Source organism: Choloepus didactylus, chromosome 15 (assembly GCF_015220235.1).
Source record: "Choloepus didactylus isolate mChoDid1 chromosome 15, mChoDid1.pri, whole genome shotgun sequence".
Classification (NCBI taxonomy): domain Eukaryota; kingdom Metazoa; phylum Chordata; class Mammalia; order Pilosa; family Megalonychidae; genus Choloepus; species Choloepus didactylus.
In genome coordinates this window covers 33,816,829-33,835,631 of record NC_051321.1, presented here as the reverse complement: position 1 = coordinate 33,835,631, position 18,803 = coordinate 33,816,829, and positions in this window count along the sequence as shown.

Sequence of the window (18,803 nt, the reverse complement as noted above, 5' to 3'; positions counted from 1 at the left end):
GCCATGTGCCTTCCCAGCTAATAGAGGTTTTCTGGACACCATTGGCCACCCTCCAGTGAAGGTAGTCGATTCCTGATGTGGTACCTTGGACACTTTATGGCCTTAAGACTGTAACTGTGTAACCAAATAAACTCCCTTTTATAAAAGCCAGTCCATCTCTGGTGTTTTGCATTCCAGCAGCATTAAGAAACGAGAACACTGCCCTACAGAATTTGGACTCGTGCATACCCACAGTTGCGTGAGTCACTTTTATAAATCTTATATTCATAGATACCTCTCATTGATTCTGTTTCCCTAGAGAACCCTAACTAATACAACTTGGTACCATGAGTGGTTCTTGATAAATAGAATCTTAAAATGAGCTTTTACAATTTGTTTTCTACTCTGATTAGATTCAGAGGCACTAAATGACTCTATTTTCAGTAATCAAGAGGGCACAGACAGTCCATGGCATGAGTTGGCAAAGGAGATACGCAAAATAGCACTGTTTGATTCTCCTAATCATACTCTTAATACGAAGCAAGGCTCTGGGTGACAGTGTTTTCAACACCTTCACAGAGTTTTGCAGAATTAAGAGGTATGATGGTGTTGGCTAGCTGCTCTTAGGTACATTGGATAAAGTTGTAAGAGAAAGGGACAAGATAAAGGCTTCAAATTCAAAACTTAAATGCCATATGACAGATGTAAAGGTTTCTATGTGTGCCCTGAAAGAAAATCTTATTTCCTGTGCCTGCAGACTTGAGGTTTCTGAAAACCAGACACAGACTCTCATTGTGCAAGTAGGAGATTTACAACATAAACTAAAATCTCAACCTCTCAGGGTATCTGCTGTTAAAGTAAAGGCATTGATTGGAAAAGAATGGGATCCGGAAACTTGGGTTGGGGACATATGGATTGATAATAATGGCAGTGAGGACATTAGAACCCTGGATTCTGCTGAGTCATTGTTAGATTTACCTGTAGAGGGCTGTCCTGAGGAAACAGCTTCCCCACCTCCAATCTGCCCTAAGGAACTTGCCATCCAAGGTCCACCTAAAGATTAACCCTTCAGTGCCTGCTAATCCTGTAATCACCTCCCCTGAGGGAGCAGCCCTCACTCCTCTGGAGAGATTAATCCTGTTTTAAGAGATGAAAATGCAACAGAATGTCCTGAGGTAGATGGCTTGAGGATAATTCTAACTCTTTTCACAACCCACTCCCACCACTAGTCTTTGCTTCAAGACCTATAACTAGACTAAGGTCCCAACAGGCCCCAAAGGGTGAGGTTCAAAGTGTGACCCATGAAGTACGCTATACTCCAAAAGAACTGTATGAGTTTTCCAACTTATACAGACAGAAGCCAGGGGAATATGTGTGGGAATGGATATTAAGGGTGTGGGATAATGGTGGAAGGAATATAAGGTTGGATCAGGCTGAATTTACTGATATGGGCCCACTAAGCAGAGATTCTGCATTCAATGTTGTAGCTTGAGGGCTTAGAAAGGGTGTTAACAGTCTGGTTGGTTGGCTGAAACATGGATCAAAAGGTCGCCAGCATTACCGGAGGTTGGAATGCCAGAACTGCCCTGGTATGATGTGGAAGAGGGGATTCAAAGTCTTAGAGAGGTTGGAATGTTAGAGTGGATTTATCATGGAAGACCTGTTCACACATCCCTGGAATGTCCAGAGGACACACCTTTTACCAGGTCTGTGAAGAATAAATTTGTGAGACTAGCTCCATCATCCCTGAAGAGCTCTGTAGTCACCCTTCTCTGTAGGTCAGATATTACTGTAGGAACTGCTGTCACTGAGCTGGAATCCTTAAACACAGTGGGGATAATCAGGTCCCAAGTTGGCAGAAGCCAAGTGATTGCAGTTAATCACCACAGACAAGGGGGCATGGCTACCATAATGGAAAACAGGCTCAAAGCAGCAATCAAAATAATGACTTGTAGAGACTTATGGCATTGGCTAGTGCATCATGGAGTACCAAGTAGTAAAATAGATGGGCAATCAACTAAATTCTTGTTTGAACTATATAGACAGAAGAATTCTAGGTCACATGAACAAAAGTCTCCCTTGAATTACAAAAACAGAGAGTCATGGCCCCTTAATCAATTCCCAGACTTGAGACAGTTTATAGATTCAGAGTCCCTTGAATGAAGGGAAGGCCACATACCTTTGGGGAAGGACCCTGTTACACTGCCAAAAATTTATACTGTTAATCTTCCTCCCAGCCTTCCCCAGGGGACCTACGGTCTTTTACCAGGGTAGCTGCATTGGGGAAAAAGAAATGATGAACTATTTCCTGGATTATTAGACACTGGTTCAGAAGTGACATTAATTCCAGGAGACCCAAAACGTCACTCTGGTCCACCAGAGTTGGGGCTTATGAAGGTCAGGTGATCCATGGAGTTTTAGCTCAGGTCTATCTCACAGTGGGTCCAGTGGGTTCCTGGACCCATTCTGTGGTTATTTCCCCAGTGCCAGAATGCATAATTGGAATAGACATACTCAGCAACTAGCAGAATCCTCACATTGGTTCCCTGAGTTGTGGAGTGAGGGCTATTATGGTGGAAAAGGCCAAGTGGAAGCCACTAGAACTACCCCTGCCTAGCAAAATAGTAAAGCAGAAGCAATACCGGATTCCTGGAGGGATTGCAGAGATTAATGCCACTCTTAAGTACTTGAAGGATGCAGGGGTGGTGATTCCCACCACATCCCCATTCAGGTCTCCTATTTGGCCTGTGCAGAAAAGATGGGCCCTGGAGGATGACAGTGGATTATTGTAAGCTTAACCAGGTGGTGACTCCAATTGCAGCTGCTGTTCCAGATGTGGTATCATTGCTTGAGCAAATCAACACATCCCCTGGTATCTGGTATGCAGCTGTTGATCTGGAAAATGCTTTTTTCTCAATTGCTGTTAGTAAGGACCACCAGGAACAGTTTGCATTCAGCTGGCAAGGCCAGCAGTTTACATTCACTGTGCTACCTCAGGATTATATCAGCTCTCCAGCCCTATGTCATAATTTTGTCCTCAGGGATCTTGATCATTTCTCCCTCCCATAAGACATCACACTGGTCCATTATGTTGATGATATGTTGACTGGACCTAATGAGCAAGAAGTAGCAACTACTTTAGATTTGTTGGTAAGGTATTTGCATGGCAGATGATGGGAGTTAAATCCAACAAAAATACAGGGGCCTTCCACCTCAGTAAAATTTCTAGGTGTCCAGTGGTGTGGGCCTGTCAGGATATTCCTTCTAAGGCAAAGGATAAGCTGTTGCATCTGGCCCCTCCTACGACCAAAAAAGAGGCACAATGCTTAGTTGGCCTCTTTGGATTTTGGAGACAACATATTCCTCATTTAGGTGTGCTACTCTGGCCCATTTACCGAGTGACCAGAAAAACTTCTAGTTTTGAGTGGGGACTGGAACAAGATGAGGCTCTCTGACAGGTCTAGGCTGCTGTGCAAGCTGCTCTGCTGCTTGGACCATATGATCCAGCTGACCCAATGGTGTGGAAGTGTCACTGGCAAATAGAGATGCTGTTTGGAGCCTTCGGCAGGCTCCTATGGGAGAATCACAAAGCAGGCCCTTAGGATTTTGGAGTAAAGCTTTAACATCCTCTGCAGATAACTACTCTCCATTTGAGAAACAGCTGTTGGCCTTCTACTGGGCCTTAGTAGAGACAGAATGCTTAACCATGGGCCAACAAGTTACCATGAGACCTGAGTTACCTATCATGAGCTGGGTGTTGTCTGACCCACCAAGCCATAAAATTGGGTGTGTGCAACAGCACTCCATCATAAAATGGAAATGGTATACACAAGATAGAGCAGGTCCTGAAGGTATAAGTAAGTTACATGAGGAAGTGGCCAAAATGCCCCTGGCCCCCACTCCTTCCACCTTATCTTCTCTTTCCCAGCCCATAGCTATGGCATTTTGGGGAGTTCCTTACAATCAGTTGACTGAGGAAGAGAAAACTTGGGCCTGGTTTACAGATGGTTCTGCATGATACACAGGCACCACCCAAAAGTGGACAGTTGCAGCACTGCAGCCCCTTTCTGGGATGTCCCTGAAGGACAGTGGTGAGGGGAAATCCTCCCAGTGGGCAGAACGTCGAGCAGTGCACCTGGTTGTTCACTTTGCTTGGAAGGAGAACTGGCCAGAGATGCATTTGTATACTGATTCCTGGGCTGTTGCTAATGGTTTGGCTGGATGGTCAGGGACTTGGAAGGAACATGATTGGAAGATTGGTGACAAAGAAGTCTGGGGAAGGGGTATGTGGATAGACCTTTCTGAGTGGGCAAAAAACATGAAGATATTGGTGTCCCATGTGAATGCTCACCAGAGGGTGACTTCAGCAGAAGAAGATTTTAATAACCAAGTGGGTAAAATGACCCGTTTGGTGGATACCAATCAGCCTCTTTCCCCAGCAACTCCTGTCATTGCCCAATGGGCTCATGAACAAAGTGGTCATGGTGGTAGGGATGGAGGCTATACATAAGCTCAGCAACATGGACTTCCACTCACCAAGGCTGACCTGGCCACAGCCACTGCTGAGTGCCCAATCTTCCAACAGCAGAGACCCACACTCAGTCCCTGATATGGCACCATTCCCTGAGGTGATCAGCCTGCTACCTGGTGGCAGGTTGATTACATTGGACCATTTCCATCATGGAAGGGGCAGCAATTTGTTCTTACTGGAATAGTCACTCCAGATATGAGTATGCCTTCCCTGCAGGAAATGCTTCTGCCAAAACTACCATCCGTGGACTTACAGAATGCCTTATCCACCATCATGGTTCCACACAGCATTGCTTCTGACCAAGGAACTCACTTCACAGCAAATAAAGTGAGGGAATGGGCACATGCTCATGGAATTCTGTGGTCATGTTCCTCATCATCCAGAGGCAGGTGGGTTGATAGAATGATGGAATGGCCTGTTGAAGACTCAATTATGGCACCAACTAGGTGGCAGTACCTTGCAGGGCTGGGGCAGTGTTCTCCAGGAAGCTGTGTATGCTCTGAATCAGCATCCACTCAATGGTGCTGTTTCTCCCATAGCCAGGATTCACGGGTCCAGGAATTAAGGGGTGGAAACAGGAGTGGCACCACTCACAATCACTCTTAGTGATCCACTAGATAAATTTTTGCCTCCTGTCCCTGCAAGCTTAAGCTCTGCTGGTCTACAAGTCTTTGTTCCAAAAGAAGGAGTGCTTCCACCAGGAAACACAGCAGTAATCCCATTGAACTGGAAGTTAAGACTGCCACCTGTCCACTTTGGTCTTCTTATGCCTCTGAATCAACAGGCAAGGAAGGGGATTACTGTACTGGCTGGGGTGATTGATCCTGACTATCAAGGGGAAATAGCACTGCAACTACACAATGGAAGTAAAGAAGAGTTTTCCTGGAATACAGGAGATCCCCTAAGGTGTCTCTTAGTACTACCATGCCCTGTGATTAAAGTCGATGGAAAACTGCAACAACCCAATCCAGGCAGGACTACCAATGGCCAAAAAACTTCAGGAATGAAGGTTTAGGTCACCCCACCAAGCAAAGAACCACGGCCAGCTGAAGTGCTTGCTGAGAGTAAAGGGAACATGGAATGGGTAGTGGAAGAAAGTAGTGATAAATATGAACTATGGCCACATGACCAGTTACAGAAGCAAGGACTATGATGGCATGAATATTTCCTCGTTTTGTTATGAGTATGTTTGTATTTGTCTGTAAAGCAAATATCTTTGCTTTCTTCTCTGTCTTATCCCCTTATCACATGGCATGAGCTGTATTGTTCATTTTGCTGTAGTTAAGCTAAAGGAAATCAATTTTAAGAGTTAATGTTACCCAAGGACTTGCACCCTATTCTGGAGAGATTTAGTGCATTTCCAGTTGTATACTGCACAGGAGAGTATTGTTAGGCAAAATATATGTCTGTTATTGTTATCTACTTAGAGATAAAGTATGGTTTTAGGTGATGTGTATAACTGCCAAGTTGACAAGGGATGGACTGTGATGGTTAGGTTCATGTGTCAACTTGGCCAGGTGATAGTACCCAGCTGTCTGGTCAAGCAAGCACTGGCCTAACAATTGCTGCGAGGATGTTTTTGCTGGTTAATAAACCGACAGGCTGGTTAATTAAATTATCAGTCAATTGACTACAGCTATGACTGATGACTCACTGAAGGACGTGTCTTTCACAATGAGAGAATGCAGTTGGCTGGATTTAATCCAATCAGTTGAAGACTTACAAGCAAGATAGATAGAGGACCTTCACTTCTTCTTCCGCTGACCAGCGAAGCGTTTCCTGAGGGGTTCATCGAAGTTGCTGGTTCATTTCCTGAGGAGTTCATCAGACATCTTCATTGGAGTTGACAGTTTGCTGACTGCCCTACAGAATTTGGACTTGTGCATACCCACAGTTGCGTGAGTCACTTTTCTAAATTTTATATTCATAGATACCTCTCATTGATTCTGTTTCCATAGAGAACCTTAACTAATACAGTCCTGTTTTAAAATATTTACTGGTAATTTTATGTGTATAAGTTTCTTATTAACAATATTATAAGCATTTTGAGACCATGTTTTCATATTTTTATATATCTCTTATTACACCTACCACATTGTATATTCATAGTTATAGAATACTTAGTGGAAAAAGAACACTGGATTGGGAGCCAGGACATGGATCTGGTCCTGACTCGATCACTGACTTTGGTAATTATGCTGGATATCTTCTATTTGCCCCTTGAGATCCATTTTCCCTTTTGCTCTGCTCTGTGTCCTAGGAGGCTAACCTATATAGATAGCATCCACAGTTCTTTTGTCTTCATCTCTTGGTTGGGCTTGGTCAGTGGGAGGTAACAGCAAGAGATAGGTAGGTGGGAGGTTCCCTCCCTGCCACATTGTTCTGTGTTGCTTGAGTCCCATTGCAGGACATAGTTCCTGTCAATTGTTCCTAGATTCTGGTAACCCACTCCCTTCTTGCCTCTTCAGGCCTAAGGATGATAATAGCTTCAGGCTGTTACTAGCTCTGGGGTGCTGCACTATTTACTCCTTGTTGCTTTTCTTAAATCGTGCCGATAGACAGATAGATAGATAGATAGAGAGAAGGGAAGAAAGAAAGAAAGATATCCTTTATTAAACTCTCCTCATATTACCCTGTTTAAGTATACTGTCTGTTTCCAACCATCATCCTGACTCATAAGTTACAGCATTTCTGGAAATCAGTTTCCCAATTTCTAAAGTCTCTCCAGCTTTAATGTTTTGTGTTTCAACTGTCTTACAATTTTTAAACAGAGAGAAATGAATAATAACAGCAACTTTTGTGTATCCTTTATGTAATACCTTAAGGAAAGGCAGGCAGTCAATAATTGTTTAATTAGCTTCTTATTGGATGCTATACAGTGATCATACATCTTAGGAGAATTCTATTAAATAATAGCTTAAAATAGCTGTGCTTTGGAATATTTATGTCATTTCTAGAATTCTATGTATTACTTAAAATTCTTGGGAATGCTATATAAAACAACAGCATGATATCACTTTCTGGTACAGATTATTATTAAAGTTGTATTATCTGATTGCAGCAAATATCACGTTTAATGAGGAAATAATAAATACTTTTCTCCTGAGATTGGGAATGAGACAAAGATACCCATTGTCACCATTTCTAGTCATCATTTTATTGGTGGTCTTCATGAGGATAAGAAGGCAAAATTTAAAATTTAAGGGTTGGAAAGGAAGACATTATTTGCAGACATCATGATTGTATGTGTAGAAAATCTTTAAAAGAACTATTAGAAAATGAAAAATTTTAAATGATGCATACAAATATAAAAACTTAACAAATTATACATTTTAAATATCTACAGTTTATCATATGTCAATTATATCTCAATAAAGCTTTTTAAAAAGTGATACTATGTATAACCATGTATATATGGTTCATCAGTAAAATGGATACATCAATCAAATACCTAGGAATAAATCTAATGAAAGATGTGCAAGACCTTTACACAGAAATACTCATTGAGAGAAATTAAAGATTAAATAAATGGAGTAATATGCCTTGCTCATTGATTGGAAGACTCAATATTGCAAAGATGTCAGTTCTTTCCAAATTGATCTAAAGATTTGGTACAATCCTGATCAAAATCCCATCAAGTTTCTTTTTGGAATTAAGAAGCTCATTCTCAAATTTATATTAAAATATAAAATGACAAGAATGGCTTGAAGAACAAAGTGGGGGACTTACTCTTCCAAATATGAAGATGTATTATAAAGCCACAGTAATAAAGAATGTGGTACTGGTGCAAGGAGAGTCAACTAGAATAGAGTAGATCAGGCTTTTGAAACAGAAAACGGTTTTCTCCTGGGAATGGGACAGTATTAGAAAAAAACATACCAGGTAAAATTTTTTAAAAATTTAAATGTATTGCTTCTCACTTTTTATTAAGAAAATTGTAATATATATCTCTGGATCCCACAGTTGTTCATAATTTGCCACATTTGCTTCTCACTGTTGTACATCCCACCCCATCCCCACCCCACCTCTTTCTCTCTCTGCGTGTTTAACTCAGCTTCTGCAGAAAAATAGTATCGGCTTTAGCAGCTTGGGAGTTAGCCTAAAACATCAGTGGAATGATTAAATCCCTGTGTTGCTTGTCAACCACTGTATTATACTCTGATCTGGGGTGGTTTAACTCTATGGGACTACTTACTTAAACAGGAAATGCATATTTGTATCTTCCCCACAGTGCCTCATATATAACAGTTGCTTCAAAAATTTTATGAACATTTCAAGAGCAGCATATAACCTTTCTGATTTTGATTTTCTTGGTTTGAGGTGCTCGAAGCAAGCTATCTAAAGGTCCTGAAAGCTGCTTACCTGTTTTCTCCACAGCAGGAATATTACCTGAAAGAGACCCTGCTTTCTTTGCTCCCCTGAACTCTTCAAGTCTGATAAAATTTCTGATTCACTGAGGGCAAGTTATTTATTTATTTATTTTTAAATGTTTTTAATTACTTTTTAGATCTAGAATTCTAGGCACCCCTTTCTTCAAGGTACAAACTTCTTTTTCTTACCCAGGATTCATCAGGACTTCAGGCCATTTATAATTTAGCTCCTAAGACCCTTGTACATTAAAAGGCTCCCCAGTTGCTCATAAACCACAATTTTAAAAGACTAACCTACAAAAGTAGAAATATTTTAAAGATGAATGCAGATTATATATTAACTCTATATCTCATGTCTTACTGGTTCAGCTAAAAATAATTAGATAAACTTTCTATTACCTAATTAACCAAGGCATTGATTCTCTTCCCCAAATCTACTGAATCAGAAACCCTGGAGGGGCCCAGCAATCTCTTTAGCAATCCCTCAAGTGATGCTGATACACATTTAACATTTGAAAACCTTTGAAATAGGACATACATTTTCAGTGGGAGCAGTATCACCCCCAAAGGGGTGAAATTGGTTATTGGGGGTGAAAAATATCACTATGAATAAAGTACAGATATACATATAACACATAGATATACAGTATATCTATGGTATTAACATTTCAAGTGGGAAGGATGATCAGGGGGAAGAAAGCTCAGGGGGTGATAATGACACAAAGGTTGAGAAACCTTGAACTAGGTAGGTTAAGTTACTTGGGGGAAAGAAGTCATAACTCAAAATTATACTTAAGACTAGACAAGTCAAAATGTGGTATAAATTGGATTAACTGTATATTTATTTTGGTTAAAATCATATATGTAGTGTTTAGGAACATACCCATGTATAAACATCATCCAAAAGTACAGAAATAATACATGTGTTGCAAGGTATCCAAATGTTAAAATGAAACTATCCACCACCTTTCCTGCCTTCTAAGGAGAATTCTTTGTTTGAATTTCTCAATCTCTGGACGTTTATTGCTATGATGAGTACAATGGATGGAAAGGAAAATTAGAAAAAGCCCATAGAGACTATGTGATTTACTTTGGAAAGGGCATAGACCTACCTTGGGTGAAAGAGAAGAGATCTAGACGGAGATACAGGGATGGGAAAGTGAGAAAGTTGAATCCAAGAGAGCTGGGGTCTTTTAGGAAAGAGAAAGAGGAGATTTGATGATATGAGAACTTTGTAGAGAATGTTTTAAGGAAGATTTACTCTTGGTTTAGGTATTGAGTGTTAGATGTAATAATTGCCTCTTTTCTATCTCTTCAAGATATTTTAATGAAATTTTGTAATATTTGCAAGAATTTTGGAGTGATACTATGTTGAAAAGTAAGCATGATGTTTGTATCCCATGGTCTAAGAACCATAGTTCAGAAATTAGAAGAACATTGCAGAGGGTCTCACTGATATCAATTAGTTATAATATGTAAACTCATAGACATGAAATATAAGTTACCAGGATATGGAGTGGGGCTAAAGAATGGAAGCGGTTGCTTATTATGAGCAGAGTGTTCAACGAGGATGAACTTAAATGTTTGGAAGTGGACAGAGGTGATGGTAGCACATTGTGAGAATGACTAACAGTGCTGAATAGTGTGTGAATGTGGTGGAAAGGGTAAGCTCAGAGTCACGTATGTCACCAAAAGGAAAGTGGGAAGTTAAAAGATGGGAGTGTATAAAACAGTGGACTTTGTGGTGGACAATGTCCGTGATTAACTGTACAAATATTAGAAAACTCTCTCATGAACTAGAGCAAATGTATGACACTATGAGTAGAAGTTAATAAGAGAGGGGCGTATAGGAAAAAAATATACCTATTGCAAACTATATTCCACAGTTAGTAGTATTTTAACATTCTTTCATCAACAGTAACAAATGTACTATACCAATACTATGAATCAATAATGGAAGGGGGGTGGTTAGGGGTATGGGAGGATTTGAGTTTTCTTTTTTTGTCTTTATTTCTTTTCTGGAGTAATGAGAATGTTCTAACGGGCAAGATCTTTCATTGGATAATTTCCATGGAGGTGTGGCTCTGCCCATTCAGCATTGGCCTGGAGCACTATGTAAGCTCAGAAGGAGCAAGCTTGCTACAGCCAAGAGGGACACTTTGAAAAATGCACAGAAGCTCCAGATGAGAGACAGTTTGAAGATGGCCATTGAAAGCAGAATCTTGCTCCAGAGAAGCTAAGAGAGGACAGATGCCCCAAGAGCAACTGAGAGTGACATTTTGAAGAGGAGCTGCAGCCTAGAGAGGAACATTGTGGGAGAAAGCTATTTTGAAACCAGAACTTGGAGCAGATGCCAGCCACATGCCTCCCCAGCTAACAGAAGTTATTTTCCAGATGCCATTGGCCATCCTCCAGTGAAGGTACCCATTTGTTGATGACTTACCTTGGACACTTTATGGCCTTAAGACAGTAACTGTGTAACCAAATAAACCCCCTTTATAAAAGCCAAGCCAATCCGTTTCTGGTGTTTTGCATCCCGGCAGCATTAGCAAACTAGAACAAAGGGGTATTCTGTTTTGAGAAAAATGGTATGAAAATTTCAGAAATGTGAAACTCAGCTACAAAGTTATGACAAAGTGAAGAAGGAATTCATTTGTAAATTCTACTGAACATTTAAAGAAGAATTAACACCAATCCTTCACAAACTATTGCAAAAAATAGAAGAGGAAGGAATACTTTCCCAACTCTCTATGGGGCCAGTATTATTCTGATACCAAATAAGATAAAGAAATCACACATACAAACACAGACAAATATTCTGTATGAATATAGATGCAGAAATCTTCAACAAAATACTAGCAAACCAAATTTAGCAGTATATAAAAATGATTATGCACCATGACAAAGTGAGCTTTATCCCATAAATAAAAGGTTAGCTTAACATCTGAAATTCAACTAATGTAATGGGCCATATTAATAGAATAAAAAGCAAAAATTATGTGATCATCACAATTGATGTAAAAAAAGCATATGACAAAATCCAACACCCTTTCATGATAAAAACATGCAATTAACATGGACTAGGAGGGAACAAAAATCCCTTAACTAACAACATGCTAAATACTTTCTCCCCAAGGCCAGAAACAAAACAAGGATGTCAAGTTTCATCACTTTTACTCAGCATTGTGCTAGAGGTTTGAGCCAAGGCAATTAGGCGGGAAAAAAATTAGAAAGGAACAAGTAAAATGCTATCTATCTGCAGGTGGTATGATTCTATATCTAGGAAATCCTAAGAAATCCACAAAAAAACTACTAAAACTAATAAGTTTTAAAATGTTGTAAGATGTAAAATTGATGTACAATATCAACTGTATTTTTATACACTAGCAATGAATAATACTGAAATTAAATTTAGAAAACACTTCCATGTTGTGGTTTGCTAAAGCTGCCAGAAATGCAAAATACCAGAAATGGATTGGCTTTTATAAAGGGGATTTATTAGGTTACAAATGTACAGTTCTAAGGCCATAAAAGTGTCCAAACTAAGGCAACAACCAGAGGATACCTTCACTGAAGAAAGGCTGATGGCAACCAGAAACCTCTGTCATCTGGGAAGGCCTGTGGCTGCCATCTGCTGGTCCTTTGCTCCTGGTTCTGGTTTCAAAATGGCTTTCTCCAAAATGTCTCTCTTACCTCCCCTGTCTCAGCTTCTGTGCATCTTTGCTTGTTCTCGCAGGGTGTTTCTCTCTAAGCATCTGGGGATCCTCTCTTAGCTTCTCCAGGGCATCTCTTAGCTTAGCATCTCCAAATGTCTTTGTCTGCATCTCCAAGTGTCTTGGTCTGTGTCAGCTCTTAGCTCTCTTAGGGACTCCAGTAAACTAATCAAGATCCAACTTGAATGGGTGGGTCACATCTCCACGGAAACAACCTAATCAAAAGATCCCACCCACAATAGGTCTGCCCCCACAAGATTGCATTAAAAGAACATGGCTTTTTATGGAGTACATAACAGGTTCAAACAAGCACATATGAAATAAAATGCTTAGGAATAAATATAACCAAAGATGGTAGTACAACATTGTGAACATAATTAGCAGCACTGAAACAAAATTTAACCAAAGAAGTGCAAGGATTGTACACTGAGAACTACAAGCATTGTTGAAGGAAATAAACAAAAAGGTCTAATATTAACCATATAAATGGAAAGACAGTCCATGTTTATGGATTGAAAGGCTTAATATTATTAAGATACTAGTACTCTCCAAATTGATCTACTGATTTGATGCGTTTCCTATCAAAATTCAAACTGCCTTTTTTTAAAAATTGGCAAGCTGATCCTAAAATTCATCTGGTAATGCAAGGGACTCAGAATAGCCAAAACAATCTGGAAAAAACAAATTTGGAGGACTCATGCTTTCTGGTTTCAAAACTTATTACAAAGCTACAGTGGTGAAGACACTGTGGTATTAGTATAAGGGTAGACATTTGATAAATGGAATAGAATTGAGAATTCAGAAATGAATCTTTATATTATGGTCAACTGATAAACAAGGGTTCCAAAACAATTCAATGAGGAAAGAATAGTCTTTTCAACAAACTGTGCTGAGACAACAGGCTATCTCCATGCAAAAATATGAAGTTGGACCTTACCTCACACCATACACAAAATGGATCATAGACCTAAATATAAGAGCTAAAACTACAAAACTCTTAGAGGGAAACAAAACATAGGGGCAAATATTTATGACCTTGGGTTAGGCCAAGCCTTCGTAGATAACAATACCAAAAGCACAAGTGACAAAAGAAAAAAATAGGGAAGTTGGACTTTGTCAAAATGGAAAACTTTTATGCTTCAGAGGACAATGTGAAGAAAGTGAAAAGATAACCCACAGAATGGGAGAAAATTTTGTAAATGTATCTCTGATAGAGGACTTGTATACAGAATTAGTAAAGAACACTTACAACTTAACAATAAAAAGACAACTCAATTTAAAACTGAGCAAGGAATTTGAATAGACATTTCTCCAAAGAAAGTACACAAATGACCAACACCCATGTGAAAAGGCTCCACCTCATTAGTCACAAGGGAAATGCAAATCAAAGCCACAATGAAGTGCCACTGCATACCCAGTAAGATGGCTATAAGAAAAAAGAAAATAACAGATGTTGGTGAGGATGTGAAGAAAATGGAGCCTTCATATACTGCTGGTAGGAATGTAAAATGATGTAGTCACTTTGGAAAACAGTTTGTCAGTTCCTGAAAATGTTAAATAGAGTTACCATATGACCTTAAATTCGACTCCTAGGGATATACCCAAGAGAATTAAAAACATATTTTCAGACCCTCCTCCTCTTCCCTAAGCCAGCCTCTCCATCTCCATTTCTGAATCCTTTCTGTTCCTGTGACTGAAATAAAATTAAAAACCAGAAAAAAAAAATTTCCAAACAAAAACTTGTAAACAAATGTTCATAGAAGCATTATTCATAATAGCCAAAAAGTGGAAACAAGTCAGTGTCCATCAACTGATGACTGGATAAACAAATGGGGCCTATTCATACAATTGAATATTGTTCATCTATAAAAGGTAATAAAGTACTGATACATGATACAACATGAATGAACCTGAAAATATTGTGCCAAGTGAAAGAAGTCAGACATAAAAGGCACATAAGGTATGATTCCATCTATATAAAATATCTAGGATAGAAACAGCAGATTGATGATTGCCAAGAATTGGGTAGTGGCAGGCAGAAGTGATTTCTAATAAGTACAGGTTTTATTTTTGGGCTAATGAAAATGTTCTCAAGTTAGATATTGACAATGGTTGCACAACTCTGTGAAAATACTAAAAACTACCGAATTGTACAGTTTAAAAGGATGAATTTTGTATCAATAAAGCTGTTATTTTTTTAAAAAGTTAAAGCAGAAGGTGATGCCAATGGAGTTGAATTAAAGGGCCTTTAACTAAGAAAACTGGGAAAAATGAAAGCTCCATGATTCCGCAAGGATTGAATGTGGAGAGCATAGAAGAGGGAAGAATTAAAACTTTTCTTTGAGATTTTTGAACTTAGATACCTGGAAAGGTATAAATGCTATAAGGGAATGGAAAAGTAAAGTAGGATGGTTGATTTGGAGGAGATGATTAATTCCATTTAGAAGATTTTATTTTTTGGGAAGCAGTAGAGCAGGAAACAGATATGGAACAATCAGAAAGGGAGGAAGATCCTTGAATCCATAATGACACTCAAAAAATAGAAAGCAACAAAACAAAACAAGGATTGGAACTGACAGTTACAACAAATCTTTATTCTGAAAATTAGTGATTAAAGGTCTTTAAACAATTGAGCATTTCTCTGCCTTTTCAATAAGAACTGTATTCAGGGTAATAAAATATCTCCAGTTGGTAGAGGGAGTTCTTTAGAGAAGAATATCTATTGTAGAAGAAATGCTATAGTTAAAGAATAACCATTTTGCAACTTCTAATGAAATAAATCAGACAAGGATCACAAGTGTTAAACATTTAGGTAAATGATTTATGTTGTTTGGAAGTTGAATATCCACATGGTGCCAAAATATCAAACTATAGATTATTTGATAGTCATAAAAGTAGAAACTTAATGTTATGGTGGGGATATCTGGTTGTTACCACCTTAACTCAATAATCAAACTTAGCATTACTAGTAGAATAGTTTAACTTTATCTGCCTTCTCATGTGACAGGATATGAAGTATATTGCATTGCCTTTGAAGATTGTTGTCTAAAGTGTTTAATTTGACTCTAATTAGACTTTAAATATAATTCAAGTTTACAGGGAATAGGACAAAACAAATGACATTATAAGAGACCCAATAGGGACCAGATTTTTCCTTCCTCCTAAACCGCCCCCCCCCCAAAAAAAAACCAGACAAAATATAGGGGGAAAATGGTTTTCAAAACTCTATACATCAATTTATGAAGGACAGTGTTCCCTGAGAGATAAGAAACTAATGAGGTGAGCCATTTGACCCAGCTTATAACCTTGAGAGAATTTCCATTCTGTGGGCAGGAAGAGGGAACCTTGGTGGAGCCCAGAAAACTCCTTCAGTTGAGAAGCTGGAACTGAGATTTTCAGGGAGACAAATGCAGCTAGAATTTGCAGGAGAAAGTACTGGGGACGAGAAAGCTGCATAGCAATTCTGAAATTTGACAAGGCAGATGTTGGGTAGTTCCTTGATTAGGGCTCAGTCCTGCTATCTGAGCCACCACAGCTCTTGACTGAAGTCTGAGTTATCCTTTTTCCATAAAAAATGGCTCATGTCTGCAACTCAGTACCCTTCTCTCAATCTTTTCAACTGTGTGTCAAAGGTCAGGGGTTTAAAAGACGATTCTCATTTTGTGCTGTCTTGGTCCCTATCAATATGTCAATGTAATGCCTTTTAAAGCTTTGTGGATTTCTTTTATGTCAAACTGAAAATCACTCCAATAGATAGAAGCCATGCTCACATTTCTTTCCAAGGCAGACCTTTCTGTTTGCACTGCCTGTGTTACTGCTTAAGAATTAAGTCCCATTATCTAGTAAGAGACATACCTTAAATTTTTCTGAGGTCTTAACAAAAGGTCTTATAGCTACACTTTTGATTTTACTTTTACCCTGTAACCATGTTTTACTCTCCTGGATTTGATCTTTTCCCTAGTGCCGTTTGTTAAATTCAGAACCTTTTGTTGGGAGAGACTGGGGGTGAGAAATAGTTTTATTTTCCAATCCAGCAAATCTTGGATCCCTTATATTTTCTGTAAATTGTGTATGAAACTGAACTGTTTCTTCTTTAGTTCATCTTTATCTTATATTTTATCATTGGAACAGCTAGAAGAAACCAGTTGGCTCTTTGTATATCCTGCCTGGAAATATCCCAAGCCACATCCATGAGTTCATTAGTATGCTTTCTATTTTCCATGTTACTGCATTCAAGGGTGTTGCCAAACTTTCCACCACTACATAACAAGCAGCCCCTTTTCTTCAACTTCCAATAAGATTTTCCTCACTGTCCTTCAAGCCCTTACCAATAGTTTCTTTGAGGTCTTTTCAGCTTTCATTTCAGTTACCTTGAGACCCTTCCAGTTTTACCAATAATCTCCTCTATGCCCTTCAAAATTCATGAACAGCAAGAAGTAAAACTACCTCTATTCAAGATAAGCTCTTATATGTAGAAAATCCTAAAGAAGCCACAAGAAAACTATTAGAGCTAATAAATCAAATTCAGAAAAGTTGCAGGATACAAAATGAACATGGAAAAATCAGTTGTATACACTAGCAACAAAAAATCTGAAGAAGTTAAGAAAACAATTCCATTTACAATAGCATCAAAAAGAATAAAATTATTCGGAATAAAGTTAACCAAGGAAGCACAAGACTTGTGCACTGAAAACTGCAAAATAGGATGCTGAGAGAAATTAAGGAAAATCAAAATATGGGGAAAGATACCCTATGCTCATGGATTGGAAGACAATATTTTTAAGATGTCAATACTACCATATTGTTAAAATGTCAATGCTACAGATGCAATGGAATCCCTATCAAAATTCCAGTGGCTGTTTTGCAGAATTGGAAAAGCTGATCCTCAAATTCATATTAACTGCAAGGGACCCTCAGTAGCCAAAACAGTATTCAGAAAGAAGGACAAATTTGGAGGACTCACACTTCCTGATTTCAAAACGTACTTTCAAAAGCTACAATAATCAAAACAGTGTGGTACTGGCATAAAGATATATGTATAGACAATGGAATAGAATTGAGAGCCCTGAAGTAAACTCTCACATCTGCAGCCTATCTATCCATCTATCTGTCTGTCTGTCTATCTATCTATCTAAATGTGATTTTATTGGGATATAGTCACACACCTAGAAATCATCTGAAGTATACAATCACTGGCTCTCAGTATCATCACATAGTTGTGCATACAACCCCATGACCAATTTTATAACATTTTTATTACTCCAGGAAAGAAATAAAAAGAAAAAAGAAAACACAAATCCTCTATCCCTCACCCCCCCCTATAATGACCCATAGTATTGGTGTGGTACATTTGTTACTGTTGATGAAAGAGCATTAAAATATTACTGTTAACTATAATCCATAGTTTGCAATAGGTACATTTTCCTCCATATACCTCTCTATTATTAACTCCTTGTAATAGTGTTGTACATTTGCTCTAGTTCATGAAAGAACTTTTTAATATTTGTACAGTTAATCATAGACGTTGTGGTCAATTTATTTTTGACAAGAGTGATGAGACCATTTAATGGGGCAAAAACAGTCTCTTCAATAAATGGTGTTAGGAAAACTGGATATCCACATGCAAAAGAATGAAATTGAATGCCTATGTTGTACCATATATCAAAATTAACTCAAAATGGATCAAAGATCTAAATTTAAGAGCTAAAAGTATAAAAACTGTTAGAAGAAAACATAAGGGCAAATCTTCATGACTTTGAATTTGGCAGTAGTTTCTTAAGTCTAACACCAAAAGCATAGGCAACAGAAGAAAAAATAAATTGGGTTTCATTAAAATTAAAACCTTATATGCTCACACCAGTCAAGAATTATAGGCTAACAGGTGTTACCTACTGGGCAGAAAAGCACAGTGACCCGAGGCATCAAAGGGTGGAGCAATTTTCTAAGACACACCCTCAGGGAAACCAGATACTGAATATTTCTTCCCTCTGGGACCTGAGCCTGTTCTGGTCTGGGAAAACCTGATTTGGATAACCAAGGAAACCATGCCTAGACAACAGAAAATTATAACCTACACTAAGAAAAACAAAGTTATGGCCCAGTCAAAGGAACAAATGTACACTTCAACTGAGATACAGGAATTTAAACAACTAATGCTAAATCAATTCAAAAAGTTTAGAGAAGATATTGCAAAAGAGATAGAGGCTGTAA